The 16452-nt window shown below is 40.6% G+C and overlaps 1 pseudogene across 1 annotated transcript; it reads right to left on the bottom strand.

Annotated features, from left to right (window-relative positions):
* Nucleotides 1-7247: 7247 nt before the first annotated feature.
* On the bottom strand, nucleotides 7248-8912 carry LOC105756406 (ADP-ribosylation factor-like protein 5A pseudogene; annotated as a pseudogene). The gene has a single exon (XR_001121504.1). The product of XR_001121504.1 is annotated as an ADP-ribosylation factor-like protein 5A pseudogene (transcript).
* Nucleotides 8913-16452: the final 7540 nt, after the last annotated feature.

Below are 16452 nucleotides of genomic sequence, written 5' to 3'. Positions count from 1 at the left end.
TAATCTCATTCTGATAGCAATTTGATGTTTCAATGAAATTGATATCCCCATGCTTCCTAATTATGTCTTTTAAAGAATAAAAAAAGCAACAGTACAAAAGCAAGAATGTAAATGTAAATATTTGAGTAACGAACAATTTTCACGACACTTGCATTTATTATTGTCTTTAGGGCTCAGAGGTTATGGTGATTGCTATATGAAGTCTCTGAATACCCCTTTGTGTATTTGTGTGGGGGGTAAGGTGGTAAGCATGCTGATCAGTCACAAATCACACAATACACTCAGTTTTTAGCATTCTAGTGTAAGAGCCTCAGGCCAAAGTCTTGGCTGGGTCCTAGATTTTTCACTTTTCCCCTTTAAGGATAATTATAATGCATCATACTCTGGAGCTGCTAACAAAATTCTCAGCTAGATACTGAGTCATTTAGAAATCCAAATAACCCAGGAAACAGGGAATACAGTCTGATGACATTTATTTTCAAATGAAAAACTGTAATTGGTTAATTTTGAAGGGGGAAAGAAAGATCATCATTATCTGGAGAGCAAAAGATAAAAAAGAAGAATGGAATGCAGAATTTGGTCAGGAAGGAAATAAGAAGGGCCTACCTCAATTCATATCTAAAATCTAATTTTTATAAGACAATATAAATCCCAAGCCCTAGAGCCAGTGTAAAGAAGTTCAGGATAAAAGGAAGCCACACAATATTGAGGTGCTGGCAAACACCTGCTTCCCATCACCAAGTGGGAATAAGCTCCACATTAATCCTAGGGTTATACATTTTTATAAGGATAATTCTGGGGAGGTAGTAGTTTTTAGCTCCACCCAAGCCATTTGGAGGACTTCTGGGAAGCCACTGGGTCATGCCCTTATGCAACCAGGACTTGGCAGGCTGAAACACTAAGGGTGTGTGTCCTGTTGGTAACAAGACTGGGCAATGGGGGAACAAGCCATGCTGAGCATGGAATGTGGCATCATGGGTGGCCTGCAGAGTCAGTAGAAGTCATTCATGCAAGCAGATACCGAAAGCTATTCCAGGAGTTAAGCTAAGATGAGATCCAAAATGAGAAACCAGATCTCGGAGCCAAGGGTAGAACTTATGTCCAGTGGCAAAGTTCAGTTGGGAGTTGAGGCTGTAGTCAGATATGTCAGACAACAGCAAAGTATGAGGTGTTGGAGAAGGAGAGAGAATTTTTAAAATTTCACCTATTCTGATTTTTAGCTTTGATAGCTTCTTTTTCGACCACTGAATTATACTGTGGTTATTATTCCAGGGATATCTTAAAGACTCCACATGACTAATACCACCACCACCTCTGCAGCAACCCCCCCCACCCCCATGCACACATTTCATTTTAACATTCAAAAACAAGGGCTTTATGGTGTGGCAGAGGTGGTACCAATATCAGGGTACTAATCAGGAATATGATCTGTGCTCCCATTTGTTCTTCAGGTCTATATTCCTCTTGCACTCCTGGTTGCTGGAGTTTTTCCTGGTACCTACAGGAGTACCAGAAATGGCATATACGGGGGAAACAAATCCATTATTACTTAATAAATGGAATTTGTTTAAAACAACAAATTTTTCAAAACATGGATATAAAATTAAAGAGTTGTTGGTAGTAAAAAGATTTAGACCCACAATTTGATTAACTTGGCTTTTTGAAGATCTCTGGGGTGTTGATAGGATCTCCTAACACTAGGTTCAAGAGTGGGCCATCCTATACACTGGGACTGTTGCATGTATTACCTGGTTGTCTTCTGAGAACAAAAAGTGCCTGGTCATTTGGAATTGTGCTAAAATTTTAAGAGTTACCCAAGTATATAAAACACCTGATATAGTTACAATGTGAGTTTCAACACCAAAATCATTGCAGAATTATTCTAAAGGTCCTTGAGGGATAGGTCTTTGTTTTGTTCACTGATATATCCCAAGCACCTAGAACAGTGTTCACACATTGAGGCACCACTGAACAACACATGACAATAACAGAAAAAACATATAAAGAAAACATTTACAATGTATAGCTGTGCTACAAAATATGAGAAACATTTCCACATTCCAGAAATGAACTAGAAACACGAAGTGGTCACTCCACGTCCCAAGTGGGCAGAGTTGTTCGGAATTCAAGGCAGGAATCTAGGATGGCAGTGAGGCTCTGAGACACAGTTTACATGGAGCCTACCTAAGGAGGAAATAAATATGGCCTGACAGCAAGGTGTGTGCACCAGCATGGGTATTATTAAACATGTGTCACTTTCTTCCTGCACTCCTACCCTGCTTAAGGACAGGGCCAAACACCAGCTTGTTCAGAGACTGGATTTGCAGTATTGTCACATCACTGCCAGACTAGGACACTGAGCTGCCACCACAGAATTGATAGAATATACTGCTTAATACATTTTAACTATTAACTATAAAGACTAAATCCATTTTCATGCTTTAAAAGGTGGAATTAAAATTCTCTGTAACTATAAGGAAGATGGTGAGAGGTGTTCAATGGAGAGTTAAAACATGCTCAGGTCTTTTATTATCAGGGAAGAGGACAGAGATAGTAAATAATTTTATATTTTATAGAAAATCCTAGTTAGGCATATTATAAATGCAAAAGTTAATAAGTTAAATATTAGTAATACAATCTATGCCCAAACCAGAAGAGGAGGTAAACAGAAAACTCTAAGTAAGGTAGCACAAATAGGTTTAAATATATAAGTAACCACACTAAATGTGAATGGATAAAATTCACCTATTATTTTATTAAATTGGATCTAAAAAATCAAAGTCTAAACTTTCTAAAAGAGATATATTTTAAAACAAAAACACAAAAAGGTTGAAAAACAAGAGATGAAAAGAAAAAAAACAAAAACAAAACTAAGCCAGGTGAATACAACCCAAAAGAAAACTGGGCTGACCTATCAGTCACTATCAGACAAAATAATATTTAAGAGAAAAACATTAATACACAAAAGGAACAATACACGTATGAGATACATCAATCACAAACTTATGTGCACTTGACAATACAGCCTTGAAATATAAAAAAAAAAAAACTGACTTAATTATAAGAAAAAATGGAAGTTTCAGCCAGGATCTCTATAGGAAACAAATGTCATGCTCATAAGAGTTTAACTGAATAGAATTTAATGAATTAACTGTTTACAGGGGTGTGTACCTGGCTGAAGAGCTTTGGTGGTGCAGTGGTTAAGTGCTCAAGAGCTAACTGAAGAATCGGTGGCTTGAACCCACCAGCCACCCTGCAGAAGAAAGATGTGGCAGTTGGCTTCTATGAAGATTTACAGCCTTGGAAACCCTGTAGGGCAGTTCTACTATGTCCTATAGGGTTGCTATGAATCTGAATTGACTTGGTGGCAATGGGTTTGGTACCATGTTGAGGGAACAAGAGGGGATGCTGAGGCACCCAAGAAGTATCAACATTGAAAGTTGTTACTCCTCTAGGCCTGAAGGAACAAGGAGAGGGAATGGAGCCTAAAGAGAGCTGGAGATCTGGAGGTGGGGCTACCTGGAATGAGTTACAGCCCTGGAGGATCAAAACAAGAACCCTGGTGGGACAGAGATAGAGCATGGGCGGATGGGGGTTAATGGGTAGAGAGGAGAGAATAAATATCCTCATCTCTCTTTCCTCCTATTCTCTGTTCTCCTGCAGTCTCCAAACCCACTGACCAAATCTAAGTGGAAACCAGAGGGCAAAGGAAAAGAGCAGAGATGGGTCAAGAATGGATCTGGTGGGGAAATGGGGAATAATCAGCACAATCATAATGAGAGATTTTAATATAACTTTGTCAGAAATGGATTGATCATGTGACGAGAATGCAGTACAGATATAGATGATTTATCCAATACAATTAAAAATCCTGACTTGGCTGCTAACTCAAAGGTCGGCAGTTTGAATCCACCAGCTGCTCCTTGGAAACCCTGTGAGGCAGTTCTACTCTGTCCTATAGAGTCACTATGAGTTGGAATCGACTCGACGGCAACAGGTTTTGTTTTTTGGGGGTGTGTGCGTGTGTGCGTGTGTGCATGTATGTGTGGAGAGAGAGAAAGTACTCTGCTCCCAACAAATAGCATACATTTTTCTCATTCTTCCCAAGCATATTTGCAATGGAATATTTATATACTAGTCACCCAGTAAAACCAAACCCATCGCCATTGAGTTGATTTAGACTGATAGCAACCCTACAGGATAGAGTAGAACTGCCCCACAGGGTTTTCAAGGAGCAGCTGGTGGATTCAAACTGCCAATCTTTTGGTTACCAACCATAGCTCTTAACTACCGTGCCACCAGAGCTCCATATTAGTCACGAGATCAAATGCTAAAGAATTGGTATTACGTAGAACACAATGTAATTCGATGAGACATTAGCCTTTAAAGATAGATACATATGAGCTAACATAAAATGACCTCTAAGATATATTTTTAAGTAAAAAGAACAAGATGTGGAAAGTTATCTATATTAATATTTACATAAAAGATCTCTACTTATGTATGCACAGAAAATACCTGAAAAGATACTACCCAAGAAACTATTAATAGTGGTTGTCTCTGGGGTGGGAGAGTAATTTACTTTTTATCTTTTTGAACTCTGAATCTTTTATATTATCTGTGCCATTATTTAAAATGCTGAATTGAAGCACAGACTTGAGATATGCTGTCCTCAATCTCTTTTTAGTCCCTTCTCAAGGCAGATTCACTAGCTAATTTTATAACATGTAGGATGAAATAGCTGCCATGGCTTGCCCTGTGCTATGCCAAAAAATTTTCACTTATTCGAATACCCACCCCCATTTACTTTTTCCTAAACAGAAAACAGTATGATAATTCCAGTGTGTCTCTTTCCATTGAGATGATTCTGAAAAATGAAAACTGAGCTTTTGGACATAAACGACATTCCTGAGACCTCTGAATATACATGTTGTACTGTCCTTGAGAATTCCTGTGAGCAGTGGCAGTCATTTATAGAGCAGTTAAACAGAAACTATACAGAGGGCAAACAAAACCATCAGAACAAGAAACTACTAAATGTTAACACAACTCACTGAACTTAATGTTAAGAATGGGACATTTAAATTACTGTTGCGTTTTTAAACTGAATTTTCCTGTGTCAAAGACAGTTTATGGTTCTCTGAGCATACCACCATATCTGAATTATTAACTTGGAGAGTTATTAACCTGGAGTCTGAAATCTCAATCAAAACCACACCTGTTGCCATGAAAGTCTATTCTAATTCGTAGTGACCCTTTACGGTAGAGTAGAACTGCCCCATAGAGTTTCCAAGGTTTTAATCTTTACAGAAGCAGACTGCCACATCTTTCTCCCGAGGAGCGTGGCTGTTGGGTTCCAAACAAGGATGACCTTTCGGCTACAGCCAAGCACTTAACCACTGTGCCACCAGGGCTCCTTGAAATCTCAGTAGCAAAGCAATAGCTCATCTGACATTTCAGGTGATAATAGGAACAGCTGAACAGAAGGCCCTGAAGCAAACAACAGTTCTTTCATATACTTGCTTATGCAAGGGGGAATCTACTTTGACAATTACTTTTTCATAGTTCAAACACTGATTCAGTCACACAGGTCAAGAAGAACTGGAACCACAGCATGGAACTACCACTTGATTGCTTGGTTTATTCATTTGCAAATATATAAAAATGAAAATGATGGTTCCCAGACTGCAGCTGTCCACCTCAGAGGGGCATCATGAGGACAGGCATCCTGGCCACTTTTATAAGCCTTCTTTGAGATAGCAGATAGGGTCAGAGGTGGTCTGCTCAGTGGCATCACTAGGGAGGTGTAGGGGGTGCAGACCACGCTGGGTAACAGTGTCAGAAGGGGTGACACCAAAATGACTGTCTATAAAATTTTTGTGCAGTGTTTCAGCAGTAATTTATTATTTTTTATAAAAAATCCCAGTAATTAGTTATAACAACAAAACATATTTTTGTAAGCCCAGCTTACATGTATCAATATACCTACAAAGCTAAAAATTCTATGCTAATTTATTTTTTGAGCCCTCTAACACACTCTGGTCAGAGCTGCCATTATTACCCAGTTACAATGACACTACAAATCACACGGTTTCATCTGTACTCTACAAGCATGTGCTGCTGTTTTTGTTGCTGCTGGTGTTTTTATAGTCATTGATTTTGTCAAATTTTCTGGTGTTCTAGCTACAATATTGTGGTAATTAGCATGGGGGGGTGGCACCGTGAGTTACTGCACTGCGTGACACCAACCCTAGTGACACCACTGGGTCTACTGACGGGTATCTGGTGGACTGAGGCAGAGCTCCTGGGCCTCCAAGTGCTGCTGATCTCTAGCCTTCCTCCAGCTCTCACTCAGAGTCCAGGATTTGTGAGCCTGGCTGGGCTTCTGCTCAGATTTCAGTGTGCACCCCGTCACGTCAGGACCCTGCCCTGAGCATCCTTTCCTGATCTGAGCTCTGACAGCTCAGGAGTTTATAGCATGGGTTTTGGTGTCAGGCTGACCTAAAATCCCAGCGTGCCTACTATCTTCTATTTGCTCCTTCTTCATCACACTGTACGCTTTCCCCCCAGCTCTCTGCCCTCTGGCTTCCCATTAGGAGGCAATTGGGAGGGAAGAGAGTGAGGCTGCCTCAGGCTGACTGTGTCCTTCCAAAGAAGAGCACTGCATCTTCTCCATGACTTGCTCCTTGCAGGGCCTGGAACCACTTTCAGCTCCAGTTTACTGCGCTATTCCTTGTCGTCCCAACCGTACACTCTCACTTGATTATCCTTTGTTAAAGCAAACAGACAACCCTTTCTTGAATTGTATTCCTTTAAACATGCCGACTATTTCTGGTTGAGATCCAGACTGATACACCAGCTTCTCTAGTTATTAGCTGAGTGCCTTGGGCAAGTCATTTAACTCCTCTTAGCCTTGGTTTCCTCATTCACAGACTATGAAAATAGACCGTCCTCAGAGGAGTAAACAAGGTAATGCATGTGGCACAATGTCTGGCACTTTATACATGTGCTCCTTCCCATCTTTCTCTCTAAGGGCCCAGTAGCTCCACATAGTGACTGACTGGCTGACCTCCCTGGAATTAAGATGCTTTCACCCACCTGACAGTGAGTACTGCCAGAAGCTGCAGCTGTCATGTTCTACCCACCTTTACAGAAACCTCTCCTGCGAATCCCAGACCTGTATATCCCACTACCTATTTGACATCTCCCCTTGGATGTCTCACAGGTATCTTTTTTTTTTTTTAATGGATTAACAGTTTATTCAATAACACAGATGGCATTGGACCAATAAAGTTAATAATCTGATAATAATTGCTCACTGTGCAATTCTGCCCATTAGAAATACTAAGCCAAGGACTTGATATATTTGATATATATTCCACTCAGTTGCATTACATGTTTCTGTATGTTATTTGATCAACAAGAAAACATGTACAAAATGTCAAACTTTCTTCCTCTCCTCTTCTATCTTCTAAAGCAGCTCAATGATTTTTGGGGATTGGTTAGTACAATACAGAGAACACAAGGGGAAAAGTTCAAAATGGCACCACCAATGCCAGTACTCATGTCATTATGGCTATATTTAAGGATATTATTAATTTTTGTGTTATTCACTTTTCTTTAGAACATAAGTCAAAGCCATTAACTTGAACTTGAGCTATATACACAATACGTATGCAACCTTACACAAAATACTTTTCATAAGTAGCATTACATTTTGAAATATTGGAAACTGAGTATCTGTGCTGATCTGTACTCTGACTTAATGGAACAAAAAGAGAGTAACATTCAACTGGGGAGGGTTATACTGATGAAAAAGTTCTCAAACTTAAAATTGTCTTCCTCTCCCTTTGTACTTACCACAGGCTACACAATGTCCTGAGAGGATTCATTATGAGAAAAATGTCAATCACATCTTTAAGACCTTACTTTGGAAGGAACTAATGAGAAAGCAAATTGGAAGGCGAGACTTCATCTTTGTTTTCAAATAAGTGGTCTTAATTTTTCTTCTTACAGAAAAAGTTTAAATCAGTTTATTATAAATATACCTAAACCATTAATTTTTGCTGCTTTCAGGTAAAGTCCAGCACTTCGTTTATACAAAGTCTATGAGACGAGGTCAGTAGAGATCATCTAATCTTAAATCGTGACATCATCCATTCAAGTCCTTGCCACAATCCCTCGCCAGTTTAAGAGCACAGCATGCCTGGATATGCCACTGATGATCTTTAATAGAAGTGAGTTTCAAAAACTGGGAGATTTCTGCTACAGTCATGCATTCTTTAACATCTTGTTTATTAGCAAAAATCAGCAGTCCAGCTTTCCTCAGGTCCTCATGTGCTAACATTTTATAGAGTTCTTCTCTAGTTACTGAAATCCTTTCTCTGTCTGTACTGTCCACAACAACTATTACAAACTCAGTGTTAGTATAGTAAGTGTTCCAGGAAGAACTAAGAGATTCTTGGCCACCAATGTCCCACATTGGGAAACATGTATTATTAACCACTATCTTTTCTACATTACTTCCTATTGTAGGGGATGTATGTACAACTTCATTCATAGAAAATTGGTAAAGGATGGTAGTTTTCCCTGCATTATCCAGCCCAACAATGACAACTTTGTGCTCCTGGTGATTGAACAGTCTCCACATCCTGGTGAAGAGAATTCCCATTCTTGGGCAGCGGACCCCCCTCCAGCCACCCGGCCGCCTGGCCTCCCCTGGCTCATGCTGAGGCGGAGGAGAGAGACGTGCCAGAGCCTCCGCCTCTGCTGCTGCTGCTGCTCCCGGGCTTCCCGCGAGTCCGCTTCCCGGGAACCGGAGGGAGGCCGAAGCCCAGGACGCCCTGCCGCGCGTGAGGCCCCGCCGCTGCAGCCGCGGTGCTCGCCTGGCTCGCGGACATCGCCGCCGCGTTGTCTGCTCTCAGAGGTATCTTAAGATCCACTATGGCCAAAACAGAACTCAGTCCTGCCCTCCTGCACGTTTTCTTGGTGTCCTCTAGCTCAGAAGTGATACCACTATCCACCCCATTTTTAAAGCCAGAAACTTGGGAGTCATTCTTGACAACTTCCTCTCTCTCACATATAACCAATTAGCAACTCTTGTCAATTATGACAAAATTATCTCTGGAATTTGACTTACATTTTCTGTCTATCACACTCCAAGCCTGATGTCACACCCGCCACCCCAACCACCATTATCTTGTACCTGGAGTACTGCAATAGCCTCCTACATGGCTCCCTGCATTCCCTCTTACCCTTTATTCCCTCTTAAGTGTTCTCTTAAAAGCATAAATATTAAAAATAATAATCATAATAAATACTAATCCCACAGATCTAATCATGCTTTTTTTTGCTTAAAGTCATTTGTTGTCTTTCTTCACTAAAGCCCTACAAGATTAGGCCTGCCTATCTCACAACCAGTGACTCTCCACATCTGCCAGACCTAGCCACAATGACCTTTCAGATTCTTGACCTTGATATAATTTTTCCTATTTGTGGACCTTCCCACAAGCCATTCCTTCAGCCCAGAATGCTCCCTTTTCCCACCCTCATACTTGGCTAATTCCTGTTCACCCTTTAGATCTCAAATTACCTGTCACCTCCTCAGAGCTGCCTTCCATCATTTCCCCATCCCTTGCTTAGTCAAGTTCTTCTATCATAAGCTCCCTTAGAATCTTGTAATTTCTTCACAGCCTTTGTCATGACACTAATTAAAGAATTCTCCTAGAGCAGAAGCCCATTGGGAGTTCATTGGCTGCCCAGTCCCTTACACAATGCATTGCACATGGTTGGCATTCTTTTTTTTTTATTGTACTTTAGGTGAAGGCTTACAGAACAAATAGTTTCTCATGAAACAGTAGTACACATGTTGTTTTATGACATTGGTTAACAACCCCACAACATACCAACCCTCTAACATCTCAACTTTTTTTTTGGTGAAAATACACATAGCCAAAGGTATACCATTTCAAAAACTTCTACATGCACAGTTCAGTGACATTGACTATGCTCTTCGAATTGTGCTGTTATTCTCACTTAAGATGAAGGCTTACAGAACAAAATAGTTTCTCATTTCACAGTTACTACAAATGTTGCCCTATGACAATGGTTAACAATCTCACAACACATCAACAATATCCTTACTTAACCTTGGGCTCCCTATCACCAGCTTCCTTGTCCCCTTCTGCCTTCTGGCCCTTGTCACTGGACTCCTGTACCTCGTTAGTCTCATTTGGTTTTACAGGGCTGTCCACTCCCAGGCTGAACCGTGAACCTCTGAAGTAACTTCACCACTGAGCTAAAAGGGTGTCTGGGGGCCATATTCTCGGGGTTTCTCCAGTCTCCTTTAGGCCAGTAAATCTGGTCTATTTTTTTGTGAGTTAGAATTATGCTCTACATCCTTCTCCAGCTCTGTCCAGAACCCTCTGTTGTGATCCTGGTCAGAGCAGTCAGTGGTGGTAGCCGGGCAGCATCTAGCTGTACTGGACTCAGTCTGGTGGAGGCCTTGGTAGCTGTGGACAATTAGTCCTTCAGACTAATCTTTTCCTTGTATGCTGTTCTCTTCATTCTCCCTTGCTCCCGAAGGGATGAGACCAGTGGAGTATCTTAGATGGCTGCTCACAGGCTTTTAAGACCCCAGACACTACTCACCAAGGTAGAATGTAGAGCATTGTCTTTATAAGCTGTGTCATGCCGATTGAGCTAGATGTTCCCCAAGACCAAACACATGGTTGGCATTCTATAAGCAGTTGTTGAATTATGGATGAGTGAATTAGTATTACATGGCCTGGACTGTCCCCGAGTTTATCTTACCCCCTCCCAGCTTGAACTGCTGGTGAGCTGCCCTGTGGACCATTTCCCCCATCTCTGGCCCCACCCAGTACTGGTTTGATGTCCGCTGAAATCTCAGCATACCTTCACTCAAGCTGAGGCAACATGAGTTTTAAGTCCTTGTATTAAAACATTCTTTTTTCTCCACTCTTTTTTTCCTTTGATTATAAAAGTATTGTGCTCACTAAGGAAATTTGGCAAAGTTCAAAAACATTAAAAAGGAGGGAAAAAAAAAAAATCTTCCATGACCTCAACACCCAGGGCGGTGTCCATTTTAAACCTCTGGTAAATTTGTGTGGTATTTCAGCAGACTTGATAACTGTGCTTCAATTTGGAATTCCTTCCTCTTAAACTAACAACTCACATGTCTAGCACATATCTTGCTACAGCCTGCCCAACTTGGGATATCTTTATGAGAGATAAATGATAAACCCCAAAATACAGATTGCTGAGTAACAAAGGAAAAATACCTTGATTATAATGAAGCATTTAGTTTGATGTAGTTCTTCATTACGATACCCCAATTCTTGCCTAAAAATGTATTTACCTTTCACAGTAGGGAAAAATGGGCTAAAAGTACCACATTTCATCTATGTTCTAACTTTTCACTAAACTAATAGACTTTTAAAAAAATGGTCTTAAGCCTTTTCTTTTTTTTTCCCCCCTTTCTTTCTGCTTCTTAATTAGTGAAAGGCAAAAATACATATACTCTTCGAAAGAACCTCATCAGTACTTTCACTGTAGGCTACATTTCCTGGGGAATCTATTTGCTAGATCTTCTGCTTGTACAGATTTTACTGGTCATTGAGCCTGACTATATTTTCATATTTTTTTAATCACAATTCCTCTGTGACATATTTAGCTTCAAAACATCAGTAAGTAAAATAATAGTAATGCTTGTGGAGGTGTGAGAGACAAATATAAAAATTGAGGATATCAAATCTGGGTATCTACAAAGATTTAGAGGACAAGTTATGGGGTATTATGAGGTGAAATTTAAGAGTGAGCCAAACGTTTTTAGAGCAGCATGAAGAAATCCAAATGGAAAAGCAGGCAACACATTTTTTAAACTCTACTAGCAAGTAATTTTAGAAATCTCTAAAACTGTAACACTAGTCTCTCTTGTTTAAAAAGCTCAGTGAGAGGCTTGTCAATGAACCTTTACCCCGAAAAGCCCACCGCAGCCAGATACACGTGGGCATGTGAATAGCTCTTGAAAAATCTGTTTGTGCAGAAGGGCGGTTCATTTTTGTTTCTGGAACTCTGGCTGTGAGCCTTGAAGAACTGCATTCATACTCATTCTCCTCTGGAATTTTTTTTGATAACCTTGTAATATTTTTTTACTTCTTGTGATGGTTAAGATTGTGTGTCAGCTTGGCTGGGCTATGATTCTCTGTGGTCTGGCAGCTTTGTAATGATGTAGTTTGGCAGTTATGTAATGATGCAGTCATTGTCCGTGATGTGATCTGATGTGATCAGCCCATCAGTTGTAAGGGGAGTTTCCTTGTGGGGTGGACTGCATCCTATATATATGTATATATATATAGGCATTCTGGCAAAGCTCACTTGCTTGCTCTGGATCCTGCCTCCGGCTCGACATCATCTGACTTCCAATTCTCAAGACTTGAGCCAGAGTCCTGCCGTACTGCCTGCCAATCTTGGATTTGTTGGCTTCCACAGCTCATGAGCCAGTAGCCTGCCATCTGACTGTCAATCTTGGGTTTGCCAGCCCCTGCAGCTACATGAGCCAGAAGAAGTCTCCAGCCTGATGCCTGACCCATGTACATGGGACTTGGCAGCTTCTACAACCACGTAAGCCATTTTCCTTGAGATAAATCTCTCTCTCTCTCTCTATCTATATATATATGCTTCACTGGTTTTGCTTCTCTTGAGAACCCAGCCTAAGATATTTGGAGAGTAAATTGCTTCAACCTTGAAAGCAAGTAATTTAAAGAAGCTGAAGTTAAAAGAAACTCCTCTTCAGTACTGCAAATTCCAGAAAATAATAATGCAGACGTGGTATTATTTGGCAATGCATCATAATGAAACACTAAAGCCAGGAGAATATCTGAAGATAAAATGAATGTATCTTGTAACAGCTAACTACAGCACAGAGATATAAGGAAAATAGTAAGAGAATAGGGGGGGAAAAAAAGGAGGTGGGAAATCAGAGGAGGATTGTTTAATCCAAACAGTAGTCTTACAGCTTTTGGGAAGAAGGTAAAACTGCTCCTGACCTACCATAGGTGTATGTGAACAAAAAATAGTCTTTCAGACATCAGGCCCATATCTGGAGCTGTATGGCTGCTATTTACATGAAGCTTTGCTGGGCCAAACACCAAGGCTTGGACTAGGGTGAAGTGAGCAAAGTGCCAGGGCTCCTATTTAAGGAGGCACTCACTCTCGGTGCTGGCCCTGAACCTGTATGATCCTGAGAGTGAGTGCCTCATTAAATTTGGAGCCCTGGGAAATGCACTTACCTCACCCTAGTCTGAGCTTTGCCAAACAATAGAGGATAACAACCAACATTCATTTGACACTTCAGAGTTTTCAAAGTGTTACCATGTATTTTGTTCCTTTTAAGTCTTACAATAACACTGTGAAACAGATATAAAATTATCTTCATTTTATAGATGAGGAAACTGAGAGTCAAGGTTAAGTGACTTCCAGAAGAAAACATTCTTTGATGGTTACGGGGGTGGGGAGGGAGGGTGAGGGTTATTTACTAACTAGATAGTAGATAAGGATCATCTTAGGTGAAGGGATGGACAGCACACACTACAGGGGAAGCCAGCACAACTGGACTAAACCAAAGCTAAGAAGTTTCCTCAATACAATCAAATACTTTGAGAGACAGAGTAGCAGGGATGGGGAGTCTGGGGACTATGCTTTCAGGGGACATCTATGTCAATTGGCACAACAAAGCTTATTAAGAAAATGTTCTGCATCCTACTTTGGTGAGTGGCGTCTGGGGTCTTAAAAGCTTGCAAGCAGCCATCTAAGATGCATAAATTGATCCCAACCACCTGGAGTTAAGGGAGAATGAAGAACACCAAAGACACAAGGAAAGTATTAGCCCAAGAGACAGAATGGGCCACATAAACCAGAGACTTCATCAGCCTGAGACCAGAAGAACTAGACAGTGCCCGGCTATCACTAATGAACGTCCTGACAGGGAACACAACAGAGGGTCCCTGATGGAGCAGTAGAACAATGGGATGCAGAACTCAAATTCTAGTAAGAAGACCAGACTTAATGGTCTGACTGAGACTGGAGGCACCCCAGAAAGCATGGCCCTTGGACTCTCTCTCATCCCAGAACTAAAACAATTTCTGAGGCCAACTCTTCAGACAGGGATTGGATGGGACTGTGGGACATAAAGTGATACTCGTGAAGAATGTGCCTCTTAGTCAAGTAGATACAAGAGACCAAAGGGGCAGCTTCTGTCCAGAGGTGAGATAGGAAGGCAGAGAGAGTTAGGAGCTGGTTGAATGTTCATGGGGAATCTGGGGCAGAGGGGAGGAGTGTGCTATCACAGAATGGGGTGAGTGGTTGGGGTCTCATAACAATGTATGTAAAAAAAAAAAATTTTGTATGGGAGATTAACTTGAAATGTAAACTTCATTTAATTGCAGCAATAAAAAAATATAAAAAAATAAAATAGTAAAACAAAACAAAACAAAAAAAAGAGCTCAGCTGCTAAGCAAAAGGTCGACAGTTCCAATCTACCAGCCGCTCCTTGGAAACACTATGGGGCAGTTCTACTCTGTCCTATAAACATATATATACCCTAGGACTCACTGGGGTATATATCCAACAGAAACGAGTGCTTATGCCTACCGAAAGACATGTTCAAGATTGTTCATAGCAGCTGTATTCGTTTCCGAGGGCTGCCGTGACAAAGTTCCACAACTAGGTGGCTTAAAACAACAGAAATTTGTTCTCTCATGATTCTGGAAGCTAGAAATCTGAAGTCAAGGCATTGGCAGTGTTGGTTCCTGCTGGAGCTCTGAGGGAGAATCTATTCTATGCTTCTCTCTTAGCTTCTGTTGGTTGCTGGCAATCCAAGCGTCCCTTGACTTCTAAATGCATCCTTCCAGTTTCTACCTCCACTTCACATGGCATTTTCCCCTGTGCTTCTCTGCATCTCTGTTTTCTCTTCTTATGAGGAAAGAGTCATTGACTTGGGGCCAATCCTAATCTAGTATACCCTCATCTTAATTTACCTAGAGACATCTATGAAGACTCTATTTGCAAATAAGGTCACATTCTGAGGTTCCAGGTGGACTTGAATTTGGGGAAACTGAAAACAATATAAATATCCATCAACAGTGTCCATCCATTTGTACAATGATTCTACTGCACAGGTGCTATGCAACAATGACAAATAACAAGCCACTATGTACACAAGAACATGGATGACTCTCACAGATGAAATGTTAAACAAAGAATCCAGACACAAAAGAGTAGATACTGTATGATTATATTTATATAAAGTTCCAAGACATGAAAAACTTGTCCACGGTAACAAAGATCAGAATAACAGTTATCTTTGAGGGGTGGGTGGTAGTAGTGGTTACTGACCGGGAGAAGACACAGGGGAGCCTTCTGGAGTGCTGGGAATGTTCTATATCTTGATTTGGGTGTATACATGCATAAAAATTCACTGAGCTATACACTTATGAGCTATACATTTTACCACATGTAAATTAGATCTTAATAAAAATAGTAAAAAAAAAAAAAAACAAAGGTTAAGTGACCTCCTGGTTACTCCACTGGCCTTCTGACATCAGAGATGGTGTTCTTCCATATCACCATTGTGCTTAGATGCCACTCACAGACAGCTTACTTCTGAATTCCATGAGCCTAACTGGCCTTCAGCAGGCATCAAGGAAATTTTCAATGTACAGTCTCGTGAACACAAACTGAAAATACTTTGCAATTTACAATAAACTTACTCTCCATTTAACTAGTCACCCAATCTCTATTTAGAAACAGCACTAAGAATTACATATTTTAACAAAAAATTCGAAATCTATATTTTTCAAGAACATACAATGACTTACTTTGTATGGCCCTTTCAACAGGACTTGTTATATCTCCAGAGACTCTAGTCTATCCAAACTCAGGATATTCCCTACAATATGAGGGGTCAAAGTATAAATAAATAAATAATGGTACCATATTTTACTACATGAAAATTTTCTTTGAAAAAGCATGTTCTAAATAAAACACCGACACAGAGATAATATGACTCAATATTTTCCAACCTGTGTTGTCACTAAAGGAAATACTGGATTCTGGTCATAAATTATTAAAATTATCTTCATACATTTAAATAAAATACTGAGCTAAAGTGTTTTCTTTAACCTGAAAGCCCTTCGTCACATGCCACACAGAATGACAAAATACAGTTTTTTTAATTCCTGGGGAAGGGAGTAGTGGGATTTGATATAATTACAATTCTGTGAAGAGGAGCTCTACAGTAAAAAAGGGGATGTCTTAGGCTGGAAAGTCCCAAGTGTGTGGGTCAGGCGTCAGGCTGGAGGCTTCTCCTGACTCACGTAGCTGCAGGGGCTGATGGACCCAAGATCAACAGGTCAGACAAAAGGCTCATGGGCT

This window comes from Trichechus manatus, unplaced genomic scaffold (genome assembly GCF_000243295.1).
Source record: "Trichechus manatus latirostris isolate Lorelei unplaced genomic scaffold, TriManLat1.0 scaffold00004, whole genome shotgun sequence".
Taxonomy (NCBI): Eukaryota; Metazoa; Chordata; class Mammalia; order Sirenia; family Trichechidae; genus Trichechus; species Trichechus manatus.
Note: the sequence above shows the minus strand (reverse complement) of the source record. Positions and strands in the feature narration are given on the sequence as shown.